General features: G+C 40.4%; 1 protein-coding gene across 1 annotated transcript in view; it reads right to left on the minus strand.

Moving 5' to 3' along the window:
* The window catches only part of lpar1 (lysophosphatidic acid receptor 1), a 28,385-nt gene extending 22,762 nt beyond the window's left edge, over window positions 1-5,623 (minus strand). The window contains exon 1 of the mRNA XM_062434692.1: window positions 5,381-5,623. The gene's annotated coding sequence lies outside the window, so the exon portion shown is untranslated. The remainder of the gene's footprint in view (window positions 1-5,380) is intronic.
* Between the last annotated feature and the right edge of the window lie 377 nt (window positions 5,624-6,000).

Below are 6,000 nucleotides of genomic sequence, written 5' to 3' on the forward strand. Positions count from 1 at the left end.
TTGTCCCTTTCCCCCACTGAACTCCCCTCTTCTCCTCTCTCCCTTTTCTTCAGCTCTCATCTCCTGTCTCCTATCCTCTCCACCTCTCTCCTCCTCCTCCTCCACCCCTACCCCACCGTCCTCTTTGCCAACTCTCCACACAATGCACCCATTGTTCCCATTCTCCCACCCCAGAAAGCAGAGAAAGAGGACTTCTGCAACCCAGAATACACACAAACACTTGCACACATAGGCTTTCATTCTCTAACTTTCTCTTTAACATCATGCACAAGTACACATGAACCATACACACACACACACACACACACACACACCCTCACACTTACTCTCAGACAGTTGCTGTGTATCGGCAGAGCTCAGTACAAGGGTTGGATTGAGAGTTTGTGTTGAGTCATGTGTGACTGCAGCCATGACGGGCTGATTCACGCTCATCAGTGGATGATACCCCTCCAACCACTTAAGCACTTCCATCTCAGGGCATGAGGGCATAACTCACATTACACATGTTCCATCAGTGTGTCTTGAACTGTTGCAACCAGCTAATTTTTAGATTTGTTCCATTTCCTGTTTGCTCTCTTAACATTGATATTGGATTTAAAAGGCAATTCTTGGGACACATTTATGTTGTGTTTAATGAGCCTCCACTGTGTTCTCAGTGTTTTGGATGAAGAAATATTTTTCTTAGCACACATATTGAGCAGCACCACTTCCATTATATCATATGGTTATGAGCATGTAATAAAACACAAATACCAACACAATCTGACCAGGTACCACCACTTACATGGCCAGCTGATCTCAGTGCTGTATAGCAGATCTGATATATGAATAGCAGTTGATAATTGTCAGACTGTTGTAAAATAAAGTCTCTTTCGGTCTTTCCCCCCTGTTGACCCCTCACAATCTGTTATATTATGAAACTATTCAGATATTTTCTAAAATGTAGGTGCTAGCTGATCACAAGCAGTAGATGTCAATGAACACAGCTCAATATTTTTACATTTTTGATGTTGACAGTAGGTTTAAGACAAAATTATGGAGTCTGAGCACTTTCTTGTTGCTGAAATGCATAGGGTCAACAGAGTACACCATGACTTGACCTTATTCAACTCCATGTGACTTAACTTGAATTTTCTCTTTGACCAGGTCATACTTGACTAGACTCGACTAGAGTGGAATAGAGTGATATGTGTTTTGCCTGACAGACTAGACCGTATTTGACTTGAGTTGACTCAAATCAAGAAGAATAAAATGTGTTTTTTCTCATAGACTAGAATATATTTGACTTGACACAACTTGACTGGAGTAAAACAGAATTATGGAAATCTAATTAGAATATTTTTGTAAAAAAGCCAAAAAAAACAGAGCTTTACAGCGAAGATTTAAATGTGACTCGACTCAGCTAAATTTGAATGGAATGTGTTTTGTTCATGAAGTGGACAAAACTTTAGTTGATTTGACTTTAATAGAATAGAGTGTAATTTTTTTTGGACTAGAAGACCTTTGACTTGACTTCACTTGGCTCAATGTGACTTGATTACAACAGAATACCCACCCCCATCCTGAAAAAAAGGGACTTAACCCTGATATCCTGAGCAATTTCCAGCCCATCTCAAATTTCGCCTCTCTGTAAAAAATACTGGAATGTGTTGTCGCCTCCAGTTAAAAGCCCACCTCATCTCCAATGATCTGTTTAAACCATCTGGTTTCCGCACACAGCACGGCACAGAAACAGCCCTCCTAAAAGCCACCAATGACTTCCTCCTCTCCTTAGACTCTGGTCATTTCACAACCATCATCCACACCATTCTTCTCCTCAACATCACTGGCACTGCGCTCTCCTGGCTAAAGCTGTATATCATGAAGAGACAACAGGCATCAACATCTGCACCTCCTCCACACTGCTCCTCTGTCCAAAGGTGTCCCCCAGGGTTCAGTGTTTGGCTCTCACCTGTTCATCCTCTACATGCTTCCCCTACCATCATCTGATGTCATGCCACCTTCACTGCTAAAATGATGACATCCAGCTGTACATTTCTGCTAAATCCATCACTACTACAACTCATCCGACTCTAACCAACTGCCAGACTGAAATAAAATCATGGATGCAAGTCAACTTTCTAAAAATATACTATGATAACTCAGACATGATAATCACTGGTCCCAAATATGTCACCAAAACCACTCATAACTTTTGCCTCGTCATCAACAACTCTGCTCCGTCTCTCTCCCCACATGTCCGCAACCTCTGAGTCATTTTCTACAATAACCTCTCCTCTGAACACCACATCAATCTATCACCAGAACTGTCCCACAATGGATTTAATTCAAAGCCCCCACCTACCTCACCAACCTGCTCCACCATTCAGGACCAAGCACTGGTCCTGGGGTGACAGAGTCTTCTCCATAGCTGCCCCTCTCCTCCTGCAACTCTCTCTCCAAACACATACATGACTGCACTGACCTGTCAATGTTCAATACACTTATCAAAACTCACCTATAGAACTAAATAAAAATTGATTAACTGGTCAATGTCACATGTTACCTTGTGCTTTTAGTGGGATTTTTTGTATTTTTTAAGGGGGGTATGATCCTTTTAACTTATGTGAAGTGTCTTTGAGTAACTGGATATTGTAGAAACATTAACAAACAGTCACTGTAAGCGACAATAAAAGAAAGTTGTGGACTTTCAATGATGTTAAGGAAATCACAAAGTTACAGTGGCAGGATCAACATTTCATAAAACCACCAACAGAAGCACTTCTAGAGCATTTACTTTTGTAAGTAGTCTGACAAAATATTGTTTTATTCCCCAGGGTGAAGGAGTTAACTAAAAATTACATACAGCTCTGCACGGACAGGCTAAGTGGGTTTCACAGTGGCTTCTGGTTTGTCCAAAGCCACCGAAAGCAATGTTTTATTTCTAAATAACTGCTAGAATCATAAATCACATATAAAAGGCATTTTAATTTGGCTATAAATTTCTTCTGGGATCATAGCTTGGGAAAGCCTACTGACAACCAAAATCCAACTAGTGGGTTATTATCTGCGGAGCACCATATAACACACCCTTTCATTTAGCAAAAGTCCATCTAATAAGCTTATATGCTGCAAGGTCTTTCTGTTATGATCTGTTCCACATGTTTAGTAAGTAAAGCAGGTTTTCAGGCTAATTTGCAGGAAAAAAATATAACTGAAATGAATCCTTGAAAAGCCTTTAGAAATGCAGTTTAGAGCAGGATAAGTGAAAGCTAGATGACACAAATACATGTTGTGTACACCTAAACTTTGTGGCATTAGTGCAGTTTTTGAGAACTAGTGGTGGCATGGAACAATATTTTAATACATGCCTCTCATATTTATCTGTATCTTGCTATATTTGCTATATATATCGTGCTATAATTGCCCAGGGGACGAATGCATGTATTTGCATGTCTCATATGAAAGAGGTACTGTGTTTGTGAAGAGAGACAATTATGGCTGGTCTTTCAGTATCTTTCACTTCTTCTTTCAGTATCATATCAGGGTAAATGACTAAACACATTCTCTGAATGCAGATCAGCGTGGAAAATCAACACAGATGTCAAACTTTTACTCCCAGACCCAACGCCCGCTTGTTTTTTTTCCGCTCACTCCCTTCCACAAATATTGTTCCAATCCCAGAGTTAGATCAAGATCCCAGCGCTGGCGCAACAAGTCCCTATAAGTATATATAAGTCATATTTCAATTAGGGAAAAAACAAACATTTGTTGCAAAGTATCAAGTCAACAGTCAACATACTGCATGAGAGTCCTTTAGAGAACTGTTGTGTGAGTTTAGGTTGTAAAAAAAAAAAAAAAAAAGTTAATTTTGAGGAGATGGCATAGATAGAAACCAACATGAAAGCCCCCTAATCTATCTACAGAAATGTAAATCGTTTTCACACTCCACTATCAACAGCATCAAAAAACACCCTGTGGTTTTGTGGCAGTGGGTGGTTGGTAAAGACTGTTCTGGCTCTCTCATGTGAATACACAAATAAACATCACCCCCACAAAGAAGGACCATTTGAGTCACAGATTAGTACTAATTACTTCATCAAAAGTGCAAAAGCAGCGTGTAGAGAGCATATGTTTTTTTTTGTTGTCGTTGTTTTTTACAGAAAATCTTTGCAAGCAGTTAAAACACTTAACTAGCAACTTTGTTGTTATCCAATATCTGGATGCATGTGGAAATTTGGGTAAATCAAAACTCAGCCATTTTTTCTTGTTTGCTTTTGTAAACACATATTTTAATTTTTCATAAAGGCACCAATAAAGAAAAGGTTGTGTAATGACCAAAATGGACAGAGAGAATCTTTTTTTTCTTTTATTTTCCATAGTAGTATAATATAGATAAAGGGAAATAATAGAATAATCACAGGCACTCAGCTCAGCTAAAACTGAGTACATCAGTATGTATGAATTATCTCCATCCTCTGTGCAGGTGAGGTCAACATTGTCTGTCTGCCTGAAAACCTTACATGCAGAATCTTTGCTTTTTGCCAGTGTGAAGCCTTTTAACAGAGTTCAGTGAGAAGTTAACATAGTTCATGAAATTGTTTTTGAATTTCAGGGCCTGAGTCCAGGACACAGCACGGTGTATTGACTCCTGCCGGTAGTAGACAGCATCAAGGCGTATACTTTGGAAAGATGCCAACACCACAAGAAACATTTGACGACTTTCAATATGCTGCTGGCTTGGTCATCACATTTTAGCAATCACACCTTAAGATTCCAAAACTTAAAAGTATTTCCTCTTGGATGATAAGTGATGCTGGATAACTTGTTGTTATAAACCTTTGTAGTGGGGTTACATTTTGGTGGGACAGGGAGAGATTCAATGGAGAAAACTAAAAGAAAATCCAAATTCCAAACACATTCTCTGAATGCAGATCAGCGTGGAAAATCAACACAGATGTCAAACTTTTACTCCCAGACCCAACGCCCGCTTGTTTTTTTTCCGCTCACTCCCTTCCACAAATATTGTTCCAATCCCAGAGTTAGATCAAGATCCCAGCGCTGGCGCAACAAGTCCCTCATTCCAGCCGCGTCCCCACTCTCAACCTCTATAGGCGCACAAACGAGCGCACTCCTATCGAAATAACGGTGCGCACAGATGATTCAGGCATCTGCTTATGCCATCAAAGCCTTTATCTGAACCGAACGCTTTCTTGCCACGTCTACGTGGCAGGTATACTTTGATTATGTACAGATGCCCACATCCAGCTTGCACAAGAAGACGCACTAAGATAAACCAAAGAAAAAAAAATCTGAATCTTACAGTAGGCTATGTACTATAGATCACAAGTGAATTTATACGGATTCATTCAATAAGCAGGGTAAGAAATAAAATACTTACATGGTCTTTTTTTCTCCAGTGAGAGCTGTAGGTAGGTAGTTTAGTTCACTGCCTGGTCGGTTCCTGGATGTCCGACTCAAATTTGTTTCAGGGAGCCTGAAATTCTTCCTACAGACAACTCCTTGAGACTCCTGCGCAACTCTTGTGTCAAAGTCGCAGCGGTGCAATATAAGACTCCAAATCCAACATACACCCAGGTAACCCTTTCATTTTATGTCCGAGTAGAAAAGCAATATCTCCGTCTTTTGCCCACCAGTATGCCGTATTTATTAATTTTTTTAAACTTGCTTTTTTTTTCTCCCCAGATGAAGTCGTCTTGATGCTCTCTGCTCTGTCCCCGTGCCTCTCTGCGCTGGCGCGGCGGCTCCGCCAAGCTCTCTCACTCCCTCTCTCTGTCCGACCGACTGCCACACACACTCTACAGGAGAGGACCTTTGTCTGCACATGACGTCACACACACACGCACACACACACACACACACACACACACACACACACACACACACACACACACACTGCAAAACATAACATTTAAATAGAGTCTGGCATTGAAACTTGCTACACATCTTATTTTTGCTTGTGCAAGCATTTTGAAAAAGTTGACATTTCACTGCAATCAA

This window comes from Scomber scombrus, chromosome 15, assembly GCF_963691925.1.
Source record: "Scomber scombrus chromosome 15, fScoSco1.1, whole genome shotgun sequence".
NCBI lineage: Eukaryota > Metazoa > Chordata > Actinopteri > Scombriformes > Scombridae > Scomber > Scomber scombrus.